The sequence below is a fragment of the Cygnus atratus genome, chromosome 3, assembly GCF_013377495.2.
Source record: "Cygnus atratus isolate AKBS03 ecotype Queensland, Australia chromosome 3, CAtr_DNAZoo_HiC_assembly, whole genome shotgun sequence".
Taxonomy (NCBI): Eukaryota; Metazoa; Chordata; class Aves; order Anseriformes; family Anatidae; genus Cygnus; species Cygnus atratus.
This window is the reverse complement of record NC_066364.1, coordinates 39,520,921-39,547,641: the sequence shown is the minus strand read 5'-3', so window position 1 is coordinate 39,547,641 and position 26,721 is coordinate 39,520,921. Positions and strand designations below refer to the sequence as shown.

General features: G+C 43.6%; 1 protein-coding gene across 1 annotated transcript in view; it reads left to right on the top strand.

Annotated features, from left to right (window-relative positions):
* The first annotated feature begins 243 nt into the window (after window positions 1–243).
* The window catches only part of BACH2 (BTB domain and CNC homolog 2), a 150,569-nt gene continuing 124,091 nt past the window's right edge, over window positions 244–26,721 (top strand). The window contains exon 1 of the mRNA XM_035559479.2: window positions 244–282. The gene's annotated coding sequence lies outside the window, so the exon portion shown is untranslated. The remainder of the gene's footprint in view (window positions 283–26,721) is intronic.

Genomic DNA, 26,721 nt, shown 5'->3' with positions numbered 1-26,721 from the left:
GCTGCAATCTGCTGATGGTTGGTCAACAAGGAATTTTGGAGAAAGGACTTTTTCTTGGTTAATATCTTCATGACACTCAGCAGGGAAAAAAAAAAATACCTAAATGTCTGCTGGGAAGTCTAACAGCTGTAATACAAATAATAGATAATCTTCTGCAGTTAATCAATTTTCTCTTTTGTGTTGGTTTTCACACAGAGCGATGAGGCAAGAGAGAAGTTTTTAAAAACAGGAAAATGTGATTGCAGAAACATCATTGTTGGCTGGAGGACTCGGTGGATTCAGGTAATAATGTGACACCACTTTTTATTATGCTTTAAAAACTGGCTAGATTTCAGGTTGACAGTGGCCCTTTGTCAGAGACTGAACGGTACAGGAAGGTGACAAGGTATAGCGAGACCCAGTGGCCTGCTGCTAAATTAATTCCGACCAGGCAAGCGGGTGTAAGTGTTCTGGCAGCAAGGGTGATTGGTGAATAGGACAGTGTTGCTGGGACATCTTCCTTTGTTATGTCAGGCTGTTAAAACTGAGCTTGTTCTTTTTAGTTTTCTGTGTTAGTGTTTTGTTTTGTTTTGTTTTGTTTTTTACCCTGAGAGAGAGGCTCTTATTCAACCACTTACAACTGCACAGAAGTAGAAGGGAAGCTCCAGGCCTGTTTTTATGGAAGAAGGGTCAAATGATTATCTGGCCCTTCAGACTGTAAAATGTTGAATCTATGACTATCTCATTTGAATTCCCTATTTTAAAAGATTTCTGGATCAGAGCAGATAGTTATCTGCTAAAAGACCCATGCCTAGATCATTGCTGTAGAGGACTACCACTGTTTGTTTTGTGTGAATGGAGACTATTTCTTGTTGAAGAATTGTAGGAATCCCAATGTGTGATGTTTAAATAATGCTACTGATATGTTCAGACCTGGTTTTATAAAAAATGTAAGTTGCTAGCTAAAATGCATCTTATGTTTTTAATCATTTAATTATTTTCCTGAGGGACAGGGGAAGCTGGAGAAGGGGGCATTTACAGTGCTAATTGCGATGGAGTTTGTGAGTGTGGCCAGATCAGAAAATTGCAGAATCATAGGGGTTGGAAGGGACCTCTGGAGACCAAGTCCAAACCCCTGCTAAAAGCAGGTTTCCTACAGTAGGCTGAGCAGGAAAACATCCAGGCGGATCCTACTCTCACACTTCTTAGCCAGTCCTGGTGAAGTCATCAGGCTTTTCACAAGCAGAAGGGTTTTTCCCATGTGTATTTGATTCCAGGATAAGGGTTTACAGTGGCTCTTTCATACGCTGATTTTTCACAAGTATGAGGAGATGGAAAAGCATGCATCTTTGTCGATGTAGGCTTTTAGTTTTCAGCACAAACTGAAGAAGTGCTGCACTATTTTATCAAGGAGCAGATCAGCAGAGGTGGTTGCCTTATATTGAACTGTTTTTAACTGATGATTCCTTTTTCCTTGTTAGGTGCTAGGTGGGAAAAAAATGCAATTGCGGCTTTGCGTTGCTGTATTTGTGACCAAGAAAGACATTTAAATAGTATGTGAATGGGTGTGGATTTGATATTTCCTCGAGCCAGCTTCTTTTTAATATTAAATTGCATACTCCAGGAAGATAGTTGCTGTATCAACATCAGTATAATGACACATTATTGAAAAATCAATATCCAGTCATAGAAATGAGTCCTGGTGTAAGCAGTTGTGTGCTTACAGCTGCGATGCGTATGTGTTCGCAAATGTAATGGACTTTTTTTCTCTTGTAGCACTGGTTACTTGCATAAACACTGTATGTGTGACTCATTGCAGAGTATAAACTTATTTTAAAGGAGCAAGTGTGGGATTTGCTGAATATCCTATTGCTTGCATCCCTGAATACTTGCATTAGGTCATGATTAATCTTAAATTGGCCAACCTGGGAGGAAAATTACTGCTGATCTCCCATAGGTGACTTCAGAAATAAACAGAAGGATGGAAGTGCTTTAAAAACATAAATAGTAGTTAGAATTCATAGAATCATAAAGCAAACATATGGTACAAGGTCCTCTAAAACACAACACTTGAAAGCTTTTTTATAGTTAGAGAAAAAGCTTGTTTAGTTACCACAGGGAAAGTAAATATTTTCATTCCTTTTTCTTCAGTTCTTTCTCATTCCATTCCTCTTTCTTTCTTCCTTTTTTCTTTTTTTTCTCGATTTGGTGGGCTGGGTGACCAAAACCAGATGGGCTTATAGAAAGCCCTACTGGGGGCAAGAGGTAGGTTGCTAATGTCCTCCACTTGACGGGCTTGTTCTCGATGTCCACCTGCAGTGTTGGGTTGGGGTCGATGTCACCCAAACTGAGCGGTGTGTGCGTGTGAGATTAGATGAGCGGCGTGGCAGCTCCGAGGTGGGCCAGGGGAGCGCCCGTTTTGTAACATGGCGCATCAGGCATCGATGCTGGGCGATGCCATCCCAGTGTGTGTTTTCGGGGCACACAGGGGGCTGCACATCACGGTGTCCCCACTCTTCGGATGCGTTTTTGGTGGGGCCACGTGTGGTTTCGAGCACCAGGGCCAGGGTGTCATGGTGGGAGGAGAGGCTGATGCTGAGATGGGCGAAGGAGGAAGATGGGGAGCGGGGGGCCGGGCGGGGAGGGAGGTGGGAGAGGGGCAGCCGGGAGGAACATGCGGCTCCAGGGGGAAATGCTGTGTGCTTTGCAGTTGCCTGTGTGGATAGAAACCAGATGGTGTGCTGGAACACCCGCTCGCTCGGGTGGCGGCGGAGCCAAACATATGGTTAATGGTTAGGAGGAATAGCTCGCAGAGCCAGGGCTTTGCTGACTGCCTCGCATTACAGATTGTTACAGTGTGTCATTACATTGCCAAACTAAGTGCTTAATACCCACTGCGGGCGCTGGGCACACATTCGCGCAGATGACTTTCCGCGCGGTGCTGGCACGGCCGGCAGGCTGACATCATACGTGGCTCCGCCGCGTCCCCCCGCCGCAGCCCCCAGACCCCGCTTGCCGTGGAAACGCCGTAAATCTGGCATTTTACAAGCCTAAAACCTACAGCAGGCAGCTTTCCTGTTCTGCGTGCGTGCCTTTAATCCAGTTATTTCCAGCGGCGTACGGTTGGGTTTTGCTTTTCTCCCCGCAGCGGCCAAGTTCACCTCGGCTGCGGCCCTGCGCTTACATGCCCGGCATTTGAAGTTCCTGCGCCGGGAGCTTTGGGCAACACCGGGCCCATGTTATCTAAGGAACTGCTGAGCTCATTCATCTCCTTTTCACGGCCCGCTTCCTTTTATTTTTAGCCAAATCCGTCAGGCCTGACAGGCGGGTAATTTGAGCCAGAGAAAGGGCAAAGCTCCAGGTCCTTTCCACAAAGCAATTCTTCTCCTCCCTCCTGGGAAGGCTCCAAACTCGGCCTGCTCCAGGCAGATGGATTTGTTGAGTCATGTGAGATCATTTACACAAAAACACAGTGAGGCGGTGAAGAAAAAAAAAAAAAAAAAGGAAAGAAAAAGAAAACGGAGGGGGAAGGGGTGGGGGAGCGTGTGCTGCTGTTGGTTGGGCTGCGAGGGTAGGAAATGTGCTGCACGGCAGCGAGACGGAGGAATGCAGCGGATTCATTCTTGTATAAGGTAATGTCTAGTTTACAGTGCAGGGTGGAGCCAGCGTGGAGAAATCACTCGAAAACAGATTACTCATTTAAAACTCGAATTCTCCTTGAAATAAAACAACCAAGACCCAAAACAACCAGCAAGCCGTGCGTGCACGCAACAAAGGGCACGCTGTTGACAGCGCTGGGTTGCAGAATCGGGGGGCTCCCAGTGGGGGGGTTGCTGGAAAAGCAGTTTGTCCCCTGCTACTGCAGGCACTGGCCCTGCCAGGGGACCCAGTGGCAGCACCGGTGTGTGTCCCCCAGCCTGCCCAGGGACATTTTGTGGTGCTGGGGGGGTGGACACGGCGGGCAGGCTGCCTCTTGGCATGGTGCATGGCCGCAGCGGGGGGCTGTGGCACGATCTGCGTTGCATCAGGGAGTAAACTGCTTTTAGGCCCAGGGACTCAATGCTGATGTTGTTGCCGTTTGCAACCTAAACTAACCCCAGCATATTTTGGTTTGTTTTGTTTATTCAAGTGGGTGGTAAGGGAGAACATCAGACTTAAGGTTGTTTAGATCTTCGTGCATCCCAGAGAATTAGGTTGGGTTAATTTATGCCGTTTTCTAATGATATGTATTCAAACTTTAAATAGGCATGTACTGCATTTAAATATTAATACGACTTCCAGTTACTCTAGATTTCTTAACAGGGCAATATCTAAATGCCAGTGTATTATTCTGATGATGACTTCTACTGGGAGCAGAAACTGCAATTGGAAATTGGTAGAGCAAATAGGCAATAATATGCAATAACTTGCAAAAAGCAACTTTTAACACAAAGTATTTTCTTAAATTCTTAGCTGCAGTGAAGAAATTCATAGGACTGTGCAAGTGTGTGGTTTTGTATTTTAACTTGACCCTCTCTCCCACAGAGCAGCATCTTCTGCAGGCTACACTGTGGTGTCCGTCAAGGTGCTTTCCTTTCGGGAGGGGATTGTTTGCTTGCAGCCTGCCCTGGTCTGCTTGACCTTTTCTTCCCTTTTTCTCCTCCCACTTCTTTTTTTTCTTTCTTCTTTTTTTTCCCCCCACTTTTATCTGAAAGAACACTGGATTTCACAGCCTGCTCCCTGTGCCGCGATGTGCTATTGAGCATGTTTGGCATGGGGAAAGCCTTCTTGGCTAGACTGGCTTTCTGCTTAAGAGTTTTCTCGCTTGGAGGAAACCCTTTGTCTTTTGTTTCTTTATCAGTGTCCCTCGTTAATTACGGAGAAGGAGCACTTGGCAGCACCCTGAGTCCCGTCTGGGTCCCACATTGGCTGTTGCACAAACCCACAACAGGGTCCTTGCCCCTCGGCTCACAGCTGAGGTCTGGGATGAGAAGCAGCAAGGGGATAAGAGTGTAAGGCATAGATGTGCGGTCAGATTGGAGACCCAGGCTGTGTGATAAGCCATGGCCACATAATGAGGAATGGCTGTAGATTGAGCTGAGATCCTCCAGAAGGTCCCAGAGAAGCACGGCATTGTTAGTTATTCTGTTTGCATAGTTACTGTAATGTTTTTTTCCTCCCTTCCCAAAATACTTCATTATCCTACATCTTCTCTTGCTGTGAGCAACATTTCCCATAGCTTACACGGAGCTGCAATTCCTGTTAAATTCCCACTTAATAAAGTCAAACTCCCACCGGTGACAGTAAGACTTCCAACAGAAATGAAGGTTGTGAAAAGCCAAAAGTGTTTTTTTATTTTGTTTTTAAGATTTTGTCTGAATTAACAGAGGAAATTATGCAGAGATTGTTGACTTTTCAGATTCATTGTTCGTTGAAAGGTCTGTAGCTTCATCTCAATTTATTGCACTTAGACGACTTGTTCCTCAATATCTCCTGTCTATGCACTGAGGTCGCCACATGTTTTTTGCTTCTGATATCGGACATCCAGCCAGACTAGACAGGTTCTGGGAACTGTTCATGACCTGACTATCAGGAAAATCAGACTTACTCTTCCTTCCCTCTCTTTCGCAGCTGCTCAACTTCCCCTCTTTCTTCTAAAAATCGTGTTGTCAGTAAGATGCTATCAGCTCCATAATTCTTTTATCTCGCTTCTCATATCGCTTCCATTCTTCTGGTCATACTGTTGCTTCCTCTATCTCACGATTAGACCGGGAATTTCTCTGCTGCTGGCATCTTCCCTTGTTGCACGTACTGTGGCGCTGCCTCCTTTGGGATCCAAGGAAGAATTCATTTGGAGTGCTTACATGTTATGTCATGTCCTGCACTTGGCTTCAGTTTGCACAGAGTGCATCAGGTAGAGGGCATCTCAAGTAATTTTTCTTTCATTGCAACCAGCTCTCTTCTCAGAGTTGAGCTGACAGTGCTAGCTAGCACTTCAGAAGGTAAATTCCTTGGCAGGTGTGTGTTGGGTCTTAGAGAATCGGGTGTTGCGGCAACCTCTCTGTAAGTTATTTTCTGCCTGCACAGGGAGCACTGTTCGCCTCCCACCTACAGCCACTTGCATTAGATTGTCTCTTCTGTTTCTCATGTTATTTCCACACAGGGATTCTATGTTATTTTCTTTATTGCTGTCTTTTCCGACAGCAGCTGAATACAGAAAGCCTTCAAAGCTGAGAGCTGCAACTGCTCTCTTACCTGTAAGAGACAGACTCGTTTCCCAGCTCCAAAGCGGGGGCTGCCACCACATCCATCCAGGTCAGAGGATGAGCAGGAGATCCTTGGTGCCTCACTACCCAGAGCAGCAAGGGATGTGGGTCCTGCTCTGAGGTTTGACCTAGTTGCTCTTTACAAAGTGGCACAACTCTTAGCTGGTTCCTGGAATTTACACTGCCAAGGCACACCAAAGCACTTGTTATTTCAGAAGAGAGGCAGTTTTTCTTTCTTTCCTTCAGGCTTGAGAGAACTTCATTTCCTTCCAAAGACCTTATTCTATGCCGTAATTGTATAACCTTCCTCAATCTGAAGTTGTGCCAAGGAGAGCTGCTCTCCCTGTGAGCAAGGTAACCCTGTACTTTGAGCTCCAATTATACCCCTAGAAAGGATCAAATAGCAATTCCCTCCCACAGAAAACTTGAGCAAACTTTATAATCCTCTGTGGAGGGATCAGTGGGCTGAGAGGTGATTTCTAAGATGAGTGGGGCAGTGACCTCCTCGTATCTCAGTGTTCGTTTACGGCATTTACAAGCATGCATGTACCTTAAATAAATCTCTAGACTGACAGGTTCTCCCTACAGAAAATCATGGAAACTATGTTGTAGTGGTGGCAAGTTCAGGTTGGAAATTAGGAGACATTTCTTCTCAGGAAGAGTAGTCAGGCATTGGAACGGGTTGCCCAGGGAGGTGGTGGCGTCACCGTCCCTGGGGGTGTTCAAGGAAAGGCTGGACGTGGTGCTTAGGGACATGGTTCAGTGGGTGACATCGGTGGTAGGGGGGTGGTTGGACCAGATGATCTTGGAGGTCTTTTCCAGCCTTAATGATTCTGTGATGTTCCTCTATTTGATGTGTGCATCTACAGGGCAAACCAGAGATGAGGCAAGATTTTTCTAATCATGCATTAATCTAAATTTCCATGGAGCTTTTTAAGGCATTAAATATACACAGATTTTTCTCATGCAGCAATGAACTGGTGCAATGGGGAAGTGCAAGAGTGTTCATAATGTATTCTGAAACTTAGCTGTTTCTGGTTGTGGCCAAATCCCATTAACTGTGATTTCCCTGCTTCCTCTTCCTCCTGTTGAGCCTTCTGGATAGTGGCTTCTCTGAACAGCTTGCTTGGAGAATCTGCTCTGAAAATCTCCCAACCACTTCACTCCTCCCAAAGCAAGCAAAACTCTGAGAGCAGCTTATCACCCACTCATCAGCAAACTTCAACCAACTTCTGCTAGAAAGCCACAGTCCGCTGTAGACCAAACAAGCTTAAATTTCTTTCCCTTCCATTTGGTTGAGCACAGCAGAGGCAGAAGTCCTTCCAGAGATTAAACTTTGCCTGTTGGTTTAGTGAGACATCAATCCCAACAGGCAGCACAGGATGTATAAAATTGGCTTACTTATTCCCTTGTAGCATCCTTGGAGATACTTTAAAATTTATTAGGAGTTTCTAGTGAGGATAGAATCACCCCCTGATACTGCCACTGTAGTAGCAGGTTTCTCAAGTTTGTGTTAAAAGGACTAAGTTGTTTTAAGGCTCTGTTCAGTCCACTAGATCTTAGCTTACAGTTCCTGTAGCACTGCTAACATGAGCTTTTTTTTTTTTTTTTGCCTTGATCCCATTATAAATTAAATTGGTGTCAGCAAATGCTGTTTCTGATCATGCACTGTAAAAAGATCCCTTTTTACCTACGTTGCAGGCCTCTCACTTGTTCGCAGCCTTTGTGTAATTAACGGGAACTGATACATTTATTCATGTATAATAGATATTTGTGGGGCCATATTTGGCATTAAGTGGATGTATCACTGCTCTTGAGGCATTTTGGTGGCTAAATAGCTGGTATTATACCCTCTGGTTACTCATTTTGATAGTTTTCCTGTGTCCATACTAAAGTGTGTGTGCTACAGAAATACTTTCAGTTGTAGCCTTGTCAGATTTGTTTTAGGAACAGAAATGGACTCATTTTTCAAAGATGTTTATCTGTGAGTGAGTGGAATTATATTAATGTTTTTTTCTCAGTTGATCAAATTCTAAGTGCTGAGATGAAAGGCCCACTATTACGTTAGTACTCCTCTTGCAAAAGCAAGACTGTTTGCAGGAGCAGACCAATTTATCTTCTGTATCTGCTTCTCTCATTGCAGCCTGAAAAGACCCTAAAGCATCCTGCTAGTAAAAGATCTCCTTTTGCAAACCAGTGTAAAATGAGGTTTAAAATGCATTTTAACTGGTGCTCAGTTCCACATTAACTACTTCTTGATTACTATGGTCACAGCATAAATAAATGAATTTGATAGCTTACTTGATCATGCTAATGTTGAATGTCTTTCTCCTTCATCAAAATATTCCTTTCATCAAAGATAGCTGCTGTCACATAGCTCCAAAGACGTTGCTTGTTGATTAAGTAAAAGGGAACATCATATATGGAAAATAAACCCGCACTTGCAAGTTTTCTTCTTACTCAAAAATAATGAGAATATTTTATGAACTGCAGCTTGTTGTTTTCTTTTTGAATACTTTCTCGAAATAAATAATGAAGTGCTAAAAAGTGAAATTGTCATGCCATCGCCTTCTGGGAGGATGGCATAAATAATTAACAAGGGCTATCTGTTTAGTCATTTTGGGGTTGATTACTTATTGGTTTCCACATCATACTGTGGATGGGTTTGAAGTTCCTGCAGAGTGCTTGGACTGTGCTGGACCAGCTCGAACTTGTTGCTGCCCTTCTCTATGTTGCCTACTTTGATTACTTGCTTCAAAGTTTGGATTGATGTCAGAACCCAGATGGTTATGATCAAGTAGCCTTTTTTCCTTTGGATGTACCACTTGGGTGCAAGCAGCGGTGTGATTTTGAAGCCCCTTCTGTAGTCCACAGCATCAGAGCCAGAGGGACCGTGTAGAGGACATCTCACACGGGTAGCGTGGTGCTGCAGCAGGTAGGCATGGCACAGCCGGGCTTGCTCAGAAGAGCTTTTAGAGAGTGAGGTGCTAAAAGACCACCATAAACCATGGTCTGAAGCAGACTCTTGCACCTGATGGGTCTGTTCTTGGGTGACACTAGTTTGGTTCTGCAGCTCAAGTGCGTAACCAAGAGTTTCAACCCTAACCACGAGCTGCCAGTCACACACCTAATGGGAAGTTGTTTTTCTGCTGGGTTTTGCACCTTCTGAGTGTTGTCATTGGAAATAACTGCAAGTAAAGGGCCAGAGGTTTACGGGGTGTTGTTCACCATTGACTGTTTAAAATAAATCTGTGATTAATACTTTGTGGGTTAAAGAGGAAAATAGTTCATAACCTAAACTGTGGAGAAATTTTAGTTATTAACACTAATTTTAACCATGAAGCATCAATGAGTTAGGTATCGTTCAAAACACTGCATTTAGCTTTCATCAAGAAGTACTGGATAGCATCACTGCAGCAGTTGCTTCAACAGGGGCTTCCCAACAGGCAGACAGTGGTACTTCTAGAAGAACTAAGGTTGGTATTTCCAAACAGAAGTGGGGACACAACGCGAGTTGGTGACACATATTTTGATTTTCAGTACAGTAGGTGGCAGGAGAGACAAAGTGACAGCTTGGCTGAGGTAGCCTTAATGAATGCCGCAATAATTAATGAAGGCCACACTATGTCTATACCCAATACGCTGAAAATAAAGAGTGAAGTTGTATTGCCAGGTGATGTCTGTCACCTGGTATCATAGACACAGAGACATAAGATGGGAACATTAGACACATGTATTGTAATGCCCGTGTTAAGTGCAGCACTGCACACAGTGTCTTGTATTTCCACAGGGTCTTCTGGTAGACATCAGGGACTAAAGGGCAGCCTAAGGCAGTCCCAGGTACAGCTGCGGCCACTTGTCCGCTTTGTTTGTCCATTGTGTCCTTTGCCCAGACTTCCCCCCGTCCTTCTTGCACAAGCATTGAGTCTTATGAGGCCATGTTTATGAGATGTCCAATGGGGTGAATCCAGCCAACAGCTGACTGAACTAAAGACATGGATGGTTTTGGGGCAGCTCAGTAGGGCCATCTTGCCTCACGCAGGAGCAAGAGATAAGAGCAAGGCCTTGATGGCTTCAGGTTGTAGTAGAGCTGACCCCTTGGCTTACCACCTCGTCAAACAGGATAGAAGAGGTACTTCTTTAATGGATAGTAAAATGAGTGCTGGATACTCTTCTATTCCAACATCTGATATTCTTGGACTTTTGATCTGCACTTGGATAAAATAACCTTTAAAACCTGAAAGACATGTCCTTTCTAAAAGCATACAGGAGTCTTTCCTAACATAGAGGCAAACTGAAGAAGTGAAATTAGTAGTGTTCTTCCTTCTATCTCCTTTTTAAAGGTGAAAGGGTTGCTCTTCCTCTCATTTCACTTAAGGTGACCAGATTGTTTCCTTTCTTATTTATGGGAGATTTGGCCTCATTGCAAACAAGGACAAAATGTGGTGCATGTGTAACTTTAGCAGAGTCAATGAGGTTGTTACAGCAAAGGTAATTTGGCCCAGGGTTTGTAACTGGAGAAGGGAAACACTTTTGTCCATTGATTTATAGGGAATTAGTGTGTGGCTAAAATAGGTCCACCCATTTGCTCTTTTTTTTTTTTTTTTTTTTTCTCAAGGATTGTTCTCTGGAGGACTTTTGCTCATGATGGAAGCTGCTTTGTTGTGTAGGCCTGCCAGAGGGCACTGAATTTACCTTAGAGCCAAAAAATGGGCAATATTTGTTTCATACTTGTCAGAGGGTCTCATACCGTGTGAACCAGTTAACAGTGATGATATTTGTCCTCCATTTATCTGTATTTGCACATGAACTTTGAATTCTGGCAAAGCAAAACAAGTCAGTCATACGATGGCCTAAATTCTACATATTCATTTGATGAGTAGTGCTGTTGAGCAATGCCTCTTTATTACTTATTTTCTGGTTTTGAGCCCATTGGTTTCAAAAAATTGTCTGCATTTTTCAGATATATTAGTGTTGTTTTTGCAGTTGAAGTTAACTGAGAATTGAATTGGAGTTATAAAACTGTCGGTATGATGTAGTGGCAAGGACAAGACATCTGTTTAGGTGCTTGCTTGGTTGTCTTTGCTGAAGAGCCTGACTGTCCCATAGATAGATCCTGAGTGCTTCTGGGCATTTAAAAGAGGATGAAATATCACCCTCATACTGGTGAGAAATGGAGGCAGGGACACGGTGATTTATTGAAGGTCATGGAGGAAATCCGAAAGGTTGGGATCAAGGTCTCCACCATCCCGCCCCAGGAACTTAATCCTGTAACTTTTAGTACGATGAAGTTTGCTTCCTCTCCCCTGAGAAACACGAGACTCTTCCAATTGGAATGATATCTGTTCTTATTACAGGAGAAGCAGGAGCAGTTTTAAAAGTTTGGAATCAAGTTTAAGGCTCCTTGCCGTGAAAACTGGCACATTTAGAGAGTAGCTGTAGCCGTAGTTTGTGGTATTTCAAGGGGAAGTGGTCTGAGGGGCTCAAAACAAAAAGTTAGTAGCTGTTCTGTTGTTGCTTTACGTACAGTTCAGAGAGTCTAGTAGCTGGAACAGAGTAGAGACCCAGGTGTGTGCTGACTTTGAGCAGTTTTGAGGTCACTCCATCCATGAAGCCATATTGTCTCACCCAAGGACAGGTCTTTCCTCATAGAAAAGCCATTTATAAAGAATGGGACATAATTTGTCTTTAAAAGTCTGTTATCTTTCAGATACTAACACATGGAAATGAATTGTATGGCTGCAAATAGTTAGTTGTTTTTGTAACTAGGTTTAACTGTGGAGTGCTGTGCTTGGTGAAGAAGATTGGGAAGAGCTCCCATTGTGTAAAAGCAGTACCTGTCTGATGCTAATTATGCAAAACAGGTCGAAATAGTCATTTTGTAGTGAATTTCCATAAGGAGCTTGTAGAAAGGCTTATGATGTCTCGAAGAACAGCGTCTGACTGCACTTTAAAGTAGATACCTGGACTGGTGATTAGGAAAAGATTGTTAAACAACTGGAATTTAAATACCGGTACAGCTTCATTGTAATAATTTCCCAAAAGGCACGTTGGTAATTCTGCTAAATAGAGAGTTTAATAGACTTTAGTAATGTGTACTTTGGAGACCCTATACACAAAGGAATTATGCATAAAACATTCATTATGGTAAACTGCTACCTTTTTCTGTAAGTAGGAATCTGTTGAAACAAAACCAGCGCATTCTGTGTGGCAACATGTTGTTGGGTGTTAACAGAATTATCACCACCTTGCCTATCACTTCACCCGCTTTGATTAAAGTTCAACCCTTGTTATTTTACCCAGCAATAAACGCATTTGCGGACACAGATACCGGTTTATTTTTGAGGAATTCTTTGTCCGCGGGAACGTTGTTAACACGGAGCGCAGCTGTTGCTCGATCATGCTTCCCTAACTAGAACCAGCGCTTGGCTTTGTTTTCCTTTGATGTGTCCGTTCAGAGTGGTAAGAAGAAATAAATACCTGGTACGAAACAGGGAGCAACCCATTTCTTTTTTAAAGCGATAATAAATAAAGAAAACAACAACAACAACAACAACAAAAAAGCAATGCTAGCAAGCCGCTCTAAGCAAATTTTGCATTGGATTTGGATTTGATTTCAATATGCTTCTGCAGAGGGCCCTGCTGGAGAACAGGCGAGAAAGAGGAAGGAGCAGATGCTTTTGGTAGAACAGTAGGGCATTTATCTCTTTTAATGAGGTAACATCATTAGTGCTGACAAAGTGCTGCAAATCAATACATGTAATGGACTGCTGCTGTCTTTCAATAGAGCGCAGATTGCTGTACCTCTGAGCATTTGAATCTGCTGAATCACAGGTTAGGCGTTATCTCTTGTGCGATACTTTTTTTAAAAAAATCGTTTGTGTTTTGTTCACCTCCCTAATCTTTGCCTTCGATCTGAGAGAACTGGAGCACACCACAAGGATGTGTGTCGGGGCAGGAGAGGTGTCCTGATTTTACGAGCAGGGCAGCGCATTTAAACGCCAGGTACGCCTGTTGTGGTGCGAGGACCTTCTTTTTAATTGGGAAGAGTGAGGTTGCAAATGTCTCTTTGAGCCCGATTCCTTCTGCCTAAAATGGCTGCAGGTTCTGCTGTTGTTGTTTTTTGTCCCCTGCCCTCTGCCTGCTTCCTTCAGAGCAGTGGTGCAATGTCGGCGGCACTAATCATGTCAGCCGCTGACACCGCTGACCCCGACGTTCAGCAACAAAGAGCTGCAGGGGAGCGGCGAGCGCGGGGTGGCCGGGGCGCTGGTCGAGGAAGAGCAGCGGGTAGGGGGAAAGCTGTGGCTCAGAGCATTCCTCCGTGCAAAATCAAAGGTGGAGGTGTAAAAAATCATAGACACCGGTGCATGCAAGGTGACCAAGGGAAAAAAAAAAAAGAGTTGGATTTCAATAGAGATCTTCCCTTTATTCCTCACTTTTCAGATGGTAAACAGCAGCACATGACTGTAATAGTATCAAAATAATAATCATAAAACACAAAATGAATCTAAATTTGAAAAACGCACAGAGATTTTAATTATATCTCTGTTAAAAGTGACTTGGTTTCCCCAGAACTGCCACCGAAATCGTGTCATTCATCACCAAAACCAGGTAATGTAACCCAAATGTGTGAGGTGTGCGGCCGGCTGATGGTAGGGCTGGAGGGTGACACCAGGGCATCAGCGCTGATTCCAGGAAAAGGGGCTGTCGGTAAGAAAGATTCATCTGAACAGATCACACATTAAAAAAAAAAATGCGGTTCCTCTTTCTTTTTTTATCTGCATGCCCCTCCCAGCCTGGGCTTCCCAACACCTGCTTGCGGTGAAAGAATATAAACAGAATCACAAGATTCCTCAACGTTAACTGTTGCCTGGCAGCTCAGGCTGGGCAGTGCAAGGTCATCCAGCTTTTCTTTTTTATTGGTGTTTCTTGCTCCCCGCCACACATCCGGCAAGCCTGCGACCCCTCCCCACGTGGTGCCATTGCTGTCACTGGCAGAAGACCTTGCCGTGTCTTTGCCCTGCCGTGACTGGGAGGATGGAAATGTTTGCTGGAGCGGAGAGGTCTGGGGGCCGCTTCAGCGACAGCCCCGTACAGGCAGCGTTCCTCGCTGCTGCGATCAGAGTCGTTCTTGCCGAGCCGAAACCTCGCTAGCACTTTGCTACCTCCTTGTGCGCTCAGTCGTCTTGAACTGGCAGAAAGTAACGGCGAGCAGATGTAGAAAAGGTATTGTCTTGGAAAAGCTGTGAAGACGTTTTTTTCTCCTTTTCTGCCCTCACACCCCCCAGAACATCCTTTTTATAAATCAGCAATTCCACATCACATACTACAGACTTTGTGCGCTTAGCCCAACTATTAAACCAAAGTTTGCTTCCACTTGCCTCTCTTCCAAGGTTGGGATTACAGTAACTTTACGCACATCTCCCCCTCCTCTCGCTACAGGCAGTTCAGTCCAATAAATAAATACTTGGCTGAGTTTTCTTGCCCTTTACCCAGTTAACTAGAAACAAATGCTTTCTACTTTGTTAAAGACAAGTCATGCCTACTTCTGTTGCTCCAGCCAGCAACGTTTCTCAACCAGCTTGGCCTCCAAGGGACCAATTCCCTTTTATTAATTCCAAAACAGTTACCAAAACTTTCTGTGATCAACCTATGAAAAAAAAATAACATGGATGTGGGCTCTAAGGGGAGGAAATAGCAGGTCGTAGCCTTTCCCAAGACTAGGGATTACCCAACTTTGCTCTCCTCAGTAAAGCAGAGGCGAAAGTATTGTGATAGAGGGCAAAGGGACAGGGGATGAAAGGGTCTGAGAAGTAAAGAGCTGCTCATATTGCAGAATATTCCTGTGTTAAGCTTGCCCACTTTCTTTTTCTCTCATGGAGGGGTTATTCATTCTATTTTAGCACCGTACCCGTGCTTGGGATCACTTTGTCAGGAAGAAAACGCAGTGCTGCTTGTTCACGTTGTTTCAGAGCCCGTGCAGCCCACTGGCAGGTTTGGAGGTGATCCGGCTGCAGCCTGGGCCAGCCGTAGGGTTACATCTCATAGAAAGTGCAGTGAGAAGTGTTGACGGAGAAGGGCTGCTAGAGGCGATTGCAACACTGGTGGGCCAAGTCGTGTTTGCCTTACTTTCCTGGGTGGTCGCCTGGCTTTTACGCAGCACATGGAAATAGATCTGCTGGAATGCGAAACCGTGCCTTGTACGTTTCTCCCACAAGTATTTTATAGTTTTGACTGGCATGCACTAAGGAAATAGAGAATAATAGAAGAAAAAAAATGTATAACCCTTCAGCTGTGCTTCCTTTCCATATGAAAGTCTTGCATTTAAAGTAAAAAGACCAGTCTGTGTCACTGTGCTAGTCATTCTTTAAAGTTTAGCAATGAGGTTTTTGGCACATGAGTGAAGGAGTATTTTTTTAAACTCTTCTTCAGTTTAAGTAGTGGATATCGTTACTCAGAGAAACAGAATTGATGTGGGTTTAGTGATTGGGTAAACTGATTCATCAAAATTCAAAAGATCTCTTAGTCCAAGATAGATTTATTTGATTCCTGGTTCTACAGAAATATCTGTTGAAGGGAGTTTGAGTGTTTGGGATTTTTTGTTGTTGTTCTTTTTAAAATGATGATGTAATAAGCCATTAAGAATTCAGGTTTTGTAAGTCTCATACATGATGGCTATATGTGAGAGGAGGAGAGAAGAAGGTGCAACTAGCATATCTTTCCTTGTTCTCTCGATGGGGCTGCCATCTACTCACTAGCTCAGTGATCGTGGTCCTTTTGGTGTCAGATAGAAGCGGTGCATCTTTTCAGTCCCTTCACAGAGAGAAAAGACCCTTCCTTGCCAGCAGAATGCCTTTCTCCACCAGGTTCAGCTGCACAGCATGGAAAAGGCAGTCCACACATGTAAGGAGTTGTCCTTCAGAGCATCTGGAGGGAACCCAGCTTTGGTCCATTTGTGAATCAGCCACTTGAGGCTCTGTATCTCTTGCACCAGCAGAAAAGCTGCCACCCCATAACAGTAGGATCTTTGCCTGGAAAGAGAGAACTTGAAAAAAGACACACTTAGAAGGTGCATTGCAGCTGTTATGGTACATAGATTTACAGCAATATGTAAGTTTAGGAGTGTAGGGGGTGATGGGCAGTTTGAATGGGTGTGTGCCAGTGAGAAAGAAAATGCTTGCTTTTCCCCCAGCTCTGTCCTTCGAGGTAGCCTCATTCTCTAGGGACGTGGCCCTGGTTTTGTGAGGGATTCCTGAGTGCTCAAGTCACTTAGTTTCTGTGCTTTGCAAATTTGGAGGCAGTTGTTTCACTGTTTGCAGGGTGCCTAGCAGACCTCTACTGGGAACATGTAAAAAGCATCCTTGTAAAAAGTACCACTGCCTTTGCAGCGGCTTTGAAATTAAATATATTTTGTTTCGTTAATACGAAGGCTCCCTAGCCTGCTTTGTCAGCAGCTCGCTGAGATGCTTCCCAGTGGTTTACAGCTCTTGGTTTCATCTGGTGAGAGCAATCTGTAATCCAGAAGTGTACAGGTAAGGGAGCTCTTCAAAGGCTTACAGAAGAGTAATGATGCATTCGTCTTGATACTTACAGAAGGTGAATATTCTGACAGTTTCCCACTGTGTTGCGCTATTCAGTTTCGAAAATTGCGGATTGCATTTATCCTTTCAGTAGAAAGAGGCACTCTCTCAGGCTGCTGGAGGAGACCAAGAAGTGTACACTTAATTGCTTTGTGAATGATGTGAAGTCTTGGAATGCAATCTAGCCATTGCTCATTAACTAGCTGAACCTATTAAACCTGGACAGCAAGCAGGACTGAGTCAGCCGCCCTTGATTGCAGGCAGCTAATGGAGCTCTGGGAGCAAGCTGTGACTGCAGAGTGGAATTGGCAGTAGACTCCCATCAACCTTCTCTGTTTTGAACTCACTGTACACTCCATTTAGACTTCTGGCTTGAAGACAGATGATTTCAGAGCAGCGAGAAGGGGGGAAGGTGGAGGGAAGAAAGCATTGTCTTCCCAGCTCTGTTAGCTTTGATCTGAAGTTAAAAGCAAACCAGGATTCTAATGGCACTGGTAATTTGACATTTAAACCTACAGAAGCAGAGAGATTTGTCATCTGGCTGGGGCTCGTTTTGATTATCGATTGGGTTTTGTGCAGATGGTTCCGCTACAAGTGCTAAAACAAAAAGAAATGCCCAAATAATATGCCTTGGCATCTCCTTGGTGTTTTTTCATCTGTGAGGGCATCAGCTGCTCTTACAAAGCACACATATATAGGTGTTTTGCTACCGATAAAGTGTGTCCTGTCTTGCAAAAGAGCATGGAAGCACTCTCTTACATCTTCATGCCTCCCTAGCAGCATGGATGAAAACAGAAGTCACTAAATGTTAACTGAATAATTGAGGTTAATTTATTTTTTTTTTTAGTGGCTTGAGGGAAAAACAGCAGAATTGGAATTTGCCCAGGAAACTGGAAGTGTTTAACCTTTTTAACATGAGGGCCTCAACTGGAGGTAGATACAGCTCTGGCTATGTAGCATTTACCTCCGGAGTACTCTTGGCATCATGCTGGAGCATTGTTTGAGAGCAGTTTGTGCTGCCTGCTGAATTGCCAACATCTCATCCTTCAGCGTTCATATGCCTCCCATCCAGTTGCGCTTTGTGCCCAACCTTATTTACCTTATGGGCTTTGCCAGCATCACAGCTTGGTTGTGTGGCTTCGGGCCCAATCTGACAGTCTGTCAAGGGGAAGGGGAGAAACAGTGCTTTTGACGTGCTGCCTAAAGAAGGGAATGCCCAAATATGCTTTGAAATCTTTGTTCCACTTTCTTATTCAAGAGTTTTAAGCTGTTGCACATCATTTTTTTTCCTGTTGTTTTGCTTTAATTTCACTATTGTGGAGAGATCGTTTCACTTCTAGTCTGGATTCCTACATTTTGTTTGTGCTGCTGGCAGATCCTATCAACACCCACTTTTCTGTGATATTTAAACTTTAAAAGATAAAATAAAAATCTTTGGTGTCACAGAACACTGACTTGCTTGTAAAATAGTTTCATATACCAGAGATGCTATTTAAAAATATTGTAGGAGTCTAGTAATACATTAGCATTTTATGCATTTCTCTCTAAGCAGTCTTAAAGTACTAAAAGTGCAGTGCATGTGTGCAGTACCACTGAGGTGCAGTCCCTTGGACAGAGGCTGTAAAACCAGCGTAGCATTTACTGAGGGTGTGAGGAACGATGGATACAAGCAGCCTGGAACAATGGATGCAAGCAGCCTGAAACAAAGAGGCCAGAACAAACTGCCTTCTGGAGGAAAAATGCTGTGAACATCCTCAGCCTTAACGTCTGGCAGCCAGGGCTCTGCTGACATCCCATGGAAACGTGGACATCTTCAAGAAACCTGTATCAGGACTCTCCTTTCAGCATGATGGCAAATAGCGACACATTTTGCATTACCAGGAGCCAAAGCTCAGGCTGGGGTTCAACTCATGATGCATTAGGAGTTGCCCACCTTAGCATCATTAAGCCACGTGTGGTTGCTCATCGTGCGCCCCCAGCCCGAGCTGCCCAGGGCTTTGCTGCAGCTGGGGTCCCTACGGTCCCTACCTGCACTTGAGGCCTCTTCTTTGGGGAGGTGGCCATTGAATGAGTGTCTTTGGGCTCTGTGATAGTAGCTTGTTGTCCTCAGTAATATGCATTAGAAGCAAACGGCCCTGCTTTAGCTGCAGGCTAGGCTGAGCTGAGCTGAGCTGACCTGCAGTGGCTGTGCACCCAGAGCAGCGTGTTACACGACTGCAGCAGGACTGTGTGCTGACACATGCAAAGCGTCTGTCCCTGCATCGTCCTAGGTATCCTTCAGCCCACTTTGTATTTGTGTCCCTTAAAACCAAACCCACGTGTGAGTTGCTCTCAGATCAGCCATTTCATAAGTGTCTAAGTGTGGGGGGATGCAGAGCTTTAGCACGAGGATAACAAAACTGCTTTTATTCATATTACTTCATTCTGGGAAATTCAGCATTACAGAGCCTAATGTAAAACTAAAATTCAAGTTTTTATAATGTTTAGCAGAACTAATACCACAGTGTGTTTTTTCATTATCATTTCAAAACCTCAGTGACATTTTATCTGAGTGTTCCCATACAGCGTTAAAAATACAGACGCTGTTGTTCATGTGTGAGAATCTCAGGAGCAGTTAGGTGGAAGAAAAACCCACCAATCTCACTGGTTATAATGGGACTTCATCTCCTAGGAATTATGTCATGGTCAGCCGCAATGGCATAGCTCAGTGCTCAGTGAGCCGGGAGATCTCTCCTATTCCTGTTTTTCTATCCAAGCAGCATGGCAGCCTCTGCTCCTTTTTCACTCTTTTAAAGAAGATGAGGTGATTAATTCCTTCAGTTTTAAAATATATCATGTCTGCTAAAGAAGGGGAAAAAAAAGAGAACAATTTTATTTTCATCTGACATGACTCTGTTAGGCAGAAGGAGTCTTCTGATACATTGAGTTAGGAAGTAATTAGTGTTGGGAGTGTGAGATGGGTCATAATCTTAATGTCATTTTACCATTACTAAAATAGGCTAATTTTGTCGTTAGTTAATCCATGCAAATCCCATTGATTTAACAGTTTTATATGGATGAAAATAAGAAATGCAGCTGACCTATATTTTGATGTCTCCTTGTCTATCGTAAAAGCTTACAGAACATGTTGTTTAGTGAAGTAGTCCTCCCTCCTGTATGTTGGAGCACTGCTATCAAAATGCTAGCACAAGCTAGTGGATTATGTATTGTGTGCAACTGTTGATATTATACAGCTAACAGGTGAAGCACAAAACCTTTCTTTTTTCTACATGCTAAGAGCAGAAAGCATTTCTAGAGGTTCTGAAATCTGCTTTAAATGAAAGGCAAGGCTTTAAAAGCTTACACAGATCTTAGAAACACAAAGCATTGGCCTGAATGTTACCCTTTCAGTCAAATTTAGAACCTTCACCTACTTAAACAGGATCACATTTAGGTCAATGCTTTGTGCTTTGCAAAATTGTGTCTCCCTAATCTCCTTCAGAGCATTTATGACTATGATTTCGGTGAAGGGGGAGGGAGATGTTTCCAGTCTGAGACTTGTAACTAAGTTGGCATATGGAGTTCATTTGCTGAAAGACTTAAGTTTTGTACATAGGTGTGTGTCAGATTCTAAAACCTGCTCTTTATCGGCAAATGTACTTGCGTGCAGCTGCTAATTATTTGAAAACATTCTGCCAAGGTATCCAGAAAGTTTTGGTTTTAAACCGTTTGCCTAAAACGTGGAAGCGAATCGTAGCTACCTGGGTTGATCTTGCTGTGCTTGTGTGTTTTAGCAAGATTGAGAGGGGTTGTGTCAGATAATCTTTTATATGTGCAGTTTCTCGCATTCATCAAATAAGTGGAGCAGAAATAAACTTTCCTCCTTTCTCCACCCACTTTTTTATTTAATGAAATGGGAAACGCTGAAGCTACTGGAAACCTTGATGTGACATTTCTTGATGCATTGATGCCGTCTCTTAGACTAGGGTCCTGAAAGCAACTTGCAGACATCAAAAGCTCCAGTATCTCTGGTTTTCTTAGTGCTGTTGTTTTATGAAGTTGGTAAGAAAAAAGTAATTAGGCTAAAATATCAAACTAATACATATTTTAAAAGGTGTAATGAAAGTACTTCCTTAGCAGATGATAGTAGTGGTAAAACAGTTGGTAGAGCTCTCCATTAGCATGATGGATCCTGCATTTGATTCTGTAGTCAGAGAACTTGGGATGATGGGAGGTGCAGTTGGGATTTGGGATATATTTAACCAGCATCCTGCCAGCACAGGCTCCAACAAGATTGTTGCTGGTGCAGTTGTGATTGCAGAGTGAATGTGGGTGTCCCATAAGTGAGACTGAGCCTCCTGGGAATGAACATTGGTGCTCTGTCTTCCACAAAACCTGCATGTGCTCACCCACATCAGTATGTGTGGCTGTCGCCCACCCAGTAATGAAGAATGAAAGGAAAATGTTCTGCAAGCAAATCTTCACTTGGCATTCATCCCCCAAGTCTTTCTTGTTCTGTCTGCATAGTTCCACAGCTCTTCTCAGGACTGAGTCTCTGCGCATCTCTTTAATAGAGTATGAGGCACTTCACGAATAGTTGGTAGTTCTGTACATACTGATGCGAACTTGTGCCTTTGTGGTGGTGATGCACTTGCTGTAATGGAGGGTGACAAAGCTGCAAAAGCGGACTAGTTGAAGTGTCTCAAGTGATTGCTTATGTGAACGGGATTTGAGGTCAAGTCCTATTTGGGCAGATGCTTCTTGCCCTTCAGTATCTGCACGCTTTTTCTCAAGCAATAAAATCATAAGCTGTGACAACAAACCTGATCTTTATGGAGCATTTCAGCGATATCCCAACTTATCTGGACATACAGATAATATTAAACATTTCTCTGTCAAAGAGGGCTAGTTGTCAAGATGTAAAAACGAAACTGCTGCAGAGTTATGTACAGATTTGTTGTCTAGCCATTATGAGGCCAAGCAAAAAAGGTAGGTATCACAAAATTAAAATTCGTAATCAAAGCAAATGAAGCAGTATTGTAATTACTTTGAGTAAGAGAAGCTAAATGTTCTCTTGTGAATCCAAAATAGTCATTTCAGTCTTCCTTAAACTTCCTCTTTTCTTAATTTGAGACTTAATAGCTACAGATTTTTTTTGACACCTGTATTTACTCAGACACCTGCTTTTTGCCAGAAAAAAAAGTACATCGAAAGCTCTCTCATTGAGTCTTCATAGGGAGTTAGCACAGACAGGTATCAGCTGTAGTGTGTATCCTCTTGCTAATCTCTTTCTCAATGGAGAGTAACTCCATAAAGCAATGATCCATGTTTCAGAAAATCTAAGAGGTTGCTTATGGCATTTTAAAGTCTTGATATGAATCAGTAGATTCACCGGTGTGTTTCAGTTTCAGAAACGGAGGGCACATTTTATGCTCTTTGTACATAGCAGTATTTTCTAGGGAGGAATGGTAGATCCAATAACCACAAACGGCAAAATTACATAAGTTTTCTCAGAGTTTTACCTGTACAATACTTTGACCACCAAATTTTAGTCAGGCTCATCTTACAGACGCGTGTTTCAACATGCACAACTTCTACATGTGTGTAAGCTAAGGCACGAAGACGTTGTGCAGGGTTATACAAGAAGTGGGTATTAAGTATTTTAACTCAACCCAGGTCTCTTGTTGTTTGTTTTAGTCTTCACATGAATATTCGTTTGTTACAGTGTGTTAACAAGAAGAGTTGAAATGAGGATGGTTTGGCTTTTTTAAGGCAAGCTATACTTTGGTTACACCTGCTCAGTCTGTAGTTGTGCTACTAAAGAGCTGGCTACCTGTGAATATCATTCAGTCATCTCTATTTTTGTGTTCTCCTGAATGTCTCCTTTTTGTCTTCCATGTTTGTATCTTCTTTATTGATTTGATTAGATTAAAAGGCTGACAATGATTTCAGAATATCTCAGGTAATAGGACTTTGTGTCTCATTTTTTAACTAGAAGACTCTTTTAACTCTGAACTCTGATTTTTCCTTCTCCCCTCTTCCCACCTTGTCTCCTGCCCCGTTCACTAATCTGACTGGTGGCAAGGATGATAACCCCCGTGTAGATAATGCCACAGCTTTTGTTTTCAAATCCTTGTTCCTATTATCACTCACTTTGGCTATAGAAGTGGAATCATCATAGAGTATCCTGAGTTGGAAGGGACCCTCAGTAAGTCCAATCCCTGGCTCCACACAGGACCGCCTAAAAATCAGACCATTTATGTGAGAGCATTGTCCAAACGCTCCTTGAACTCCGGCAGGCTCGGTGCTGTGCCCACTGCCCTGGGGAGCCTGTCCAAGTGCCCAACCACCCTCTGGGTGCAGAACCTTTCCCTAACACCCAGCCTGACCCTCCCCTGTCGTTCCCTCGGGTCCTGTCGGTGTCCCCAGAGAGCAGAGCTCAGCGCCTGCCCCTCCGCTCCCCTCGTGAGGGAGCTGCAGGCCGCCATGAGGCCTCCCCTCAGCCTCCTCTGCTCTGGGCTGAACAAACCAAGGGATCTCAGCTGCTCCTCATACATCTCGCCCTCTAGAGCCTTCACCATCTTTGTAGCCCTCCTTTGGACACTCTCTAATAGTTTTATGTCCTTATACTGTGGTGCCCAAAACTGCACACAGTGTTCAAGGTGAGGTGGAGCAGTGTAGAGCACAGCAGGACAATCCTTCCCCCGTCCGGCTAGCAATGCTGTGCCTGGTGCAGCCAGGGTACGGTTGGCCCTTTTGGCTACCAGGGCACACTGCTGGCTCATATGCCACTTGACATCGACCAGATCCCCCAAGTCCCTTTCTGCAGGGCTGCTCTCCAGCCTCTTGTACCCCAGTCTGTACATATAGCCAGGGTTGCCCTTTCTCAGGTGCAGAATCTGGCATTTGCTCTTGTTGAAACTTCATGCAGTTGGAGATTGCCCAGCTCTCTAATTTGTCAAGATCTCTCTGCAAGGCCTCTCTGCCCTCAAGGGAGTCAACAGCTCCTCCCAGTTTAGTTATCTGCTGCAGATTTACTTAGAGTGCATTCAAGTCCTGCATCCAGGTAATTTATGAAAACATTAAAGAGAACTGGCCCTAAAAGGGAGCCTTGCAGAACCCCACTAGTTACTGGTCACCAGCCTGATGTTAACCCCATTTGCTGTAACCCTTTGAGCCTGATCCGCCAGCCAACTGTTCACCCATTGCATCGCATACTTCTCTAGCTGTATGCTGGATGTTTTGTCCAGAAGGACACTGTGACAGACAGTGCAGCCTGTGCCAGTTCAGTTCCTCTGACTAATACAGTAGAAGGAGTGAGCTGCAGGAGTTCTTTGCTCTACAAAGATGTTGTGAGTAGAGGCCAAAAGGATGGCTTGTTTGTGCCCCCAGATTTTCACTTGTCACGTGGACTGGATTTTTCAACTAGTGACCTAGTCTGTTGGCTATCCTGCAGGTTTACATAGCAGTTCATTACCATCCTGATTTGGTCTAGCTTCTAAATCTCGTTTGGTCAATCTATACCCTCCACCATTTTATTCTAAAAAAGCAAGTTAAAAAGTTCCAGGTACTGGTAATCTGGGTTAAATTTCTCCCCTCTATGGAGTCTGTCTCCCTAAAGGACTGGTCTTTTTGCAGCGAGGAACTAGTATGCTTTTCACCACTGCTAGTCCATTTGGGCTCCCTCTTGAACACTGACATTTGAATGTTGATACTTCAGCTCTCTGTTTTGACCATCCAATGCAAAGTCTGCTCTTCTCTTACATTTTATCCACCGTCAAGTTCAGAACAACTTTGTCACATGGGCCCTAAGCATAGATAACATCTTTCACGTGAGGTAGTATAAATTTTTGGCAAAAGGGACCTTCCTTTTCATTCTCCATCTGCTGAACCAAATAACACCATAAGTATAGAAGAATATGAGCTAGTTCAGTAGCCAAAAAAAAGTCTTAATTTCTTCTCCCAGCTCTGGCAGGTGTTAAGTTTCTGTGTTTCGTTTTATTTAGGGAGTCCTAATGTGAACCTGCATAAGATTTGAGTGATAATAACTACTAACTTGTTAGTGTGGAAGGAACAAGGGAGGGACACATGCAAAATGTCGTGCTGAAGAATACACAAACAGTACACAGCAGCTCTGGAAACAGAAGGCAGCTGTTTTGAGATATAAGATGTGGTTTCTTTTTTAAGCCAGGTATTGAAATGACTGCTGTTACTACTGTAAAATGTGAGTACTCTGCAGTCTTCTAATCTCTCAGCATTCTTATCAACTACCATGTATGTGACAGGAAAACTGCTGTGTTTCCTTAGCAGTTGGAAGTGCATGGGTATTACCTAAACCAAGGTTGCAACCTAACCCAGTAGGGTGAAGTTGTGTAGCCTCATGACCCAAACCGAACTGGCCGAATGACATGGTTGAGATGAAAAGCAATAATAGACATTCTGTGTTTGGGGTTCAGCTACAGGCAAAAATCTGTCGTTGGAAAACAGGCAAATTATAGGAAGATGGCAAGATAGCTGTTCCAGGAAAGCATGTGCCAGGGAAGTAACAGATTCTGTCTCGGGTGAAATGAAACGACCTGCTTTGGTGAAAACTGTGAGCCAGGCAAGCATCTGAGAAGTTCTTCAGGGAAAGTTTAAAAAAAAAAAAAAAAGAAAGTAGGTTTCTGGAACACTAGAACAAAAGCTGCAGCAACAAACGAGGTGCAGGTGAAAGAGATGGCCAAATACATTAAGTAAAATCCTTTGAGTAAGCGAAATGTCTGTGACCAGGAATTGATAAAGAGCAATCTAAGAATGAAAACAAAGCTATAATATATTCATGAAGCAAGATGATTATAACTCAGAGGGAGTAGCATTAATTATGACTTCCAAGGCAGAAAAATAGCTTATAGACTGGGAACCAATTAGCAGTCAATTGCTCTGAACTAGATTTCAAACACAGTACGTGAAATGACAATTATACAGTGTTACCAACAGACAACTACTATGATGAGATAAGAGCTGTCAGCAGATTTGGACCAAATTCCTCAGCCTGACATCTGCTTACTAATGGGGAGACTTCCTCGTCGGGGTTAGGGATGATGATAGAACGGAGGAATTGGTGGCCAAGCATCATCTTCTGTCTCTAAAGCAATAAAATGGGATCTGGCAGAACTCTGCCTGCTATCAAGGCTCTTCTTGGTGCGTGGGCATTGCTATGTACAGATGTCTCTAGAGCAATCGGTGGAATTGTTGTGGTTTGAATGTATTAGAGGAAAACTTGGCGCATATCTTCAGCAGATCTAAGCATGCAGTAGAAGTGATTGTTATTTTCTTGACAGGACCTAAAAGAAAAAAAAAATCCTTTTCTTTTGTTGTTACTACCAAGTGAACAAAGCTTAGATTGCTAAAAATGTAACTGGTTTTCAGCTAAGCAAACCCAAATAGTGAATAAGCAAGTGTGTTTCAAAGGGTGGGAATGTCAAAGCCAACAGCAGGCGTTTGAATACAGCCAGCAAAAGCAGCAGGAAAGTCAATTTCAGAACAAGAATAGAGGGCCACAAGAGAAATAAAACAGATAGCCTTGCCCAAGAAGCTGACCTAGTTGCTGAAAAAGCTATCTCCTTCACTGTTGTCTGCATGAGCTCAACAGGTAAGTTGCCACCACCCAATGGGCCTGTCTGAGGTTAACAAGGAGAAACACTTTAGTGACAGAAAAAAAGGGACAATGACAGAAGAAGCGCCTGTGACTGCTAAAGGAACTGAAAATGCAGAATTAGAGATGCGCACAGCGTGCCGACAGATAGGAAAAAACATACAAAATTTGGAGGAGCTGCAGGTAGAGACCAGCTTACTGAAAAACAATTGAAGGAGTGGTTGCTGAATTCTTCAAGAAATGTGGGAATATGGAAAAAAAAAAAAAGATGGTAAAATTGCATTCCAGTTAAAAAAAGAAAGGA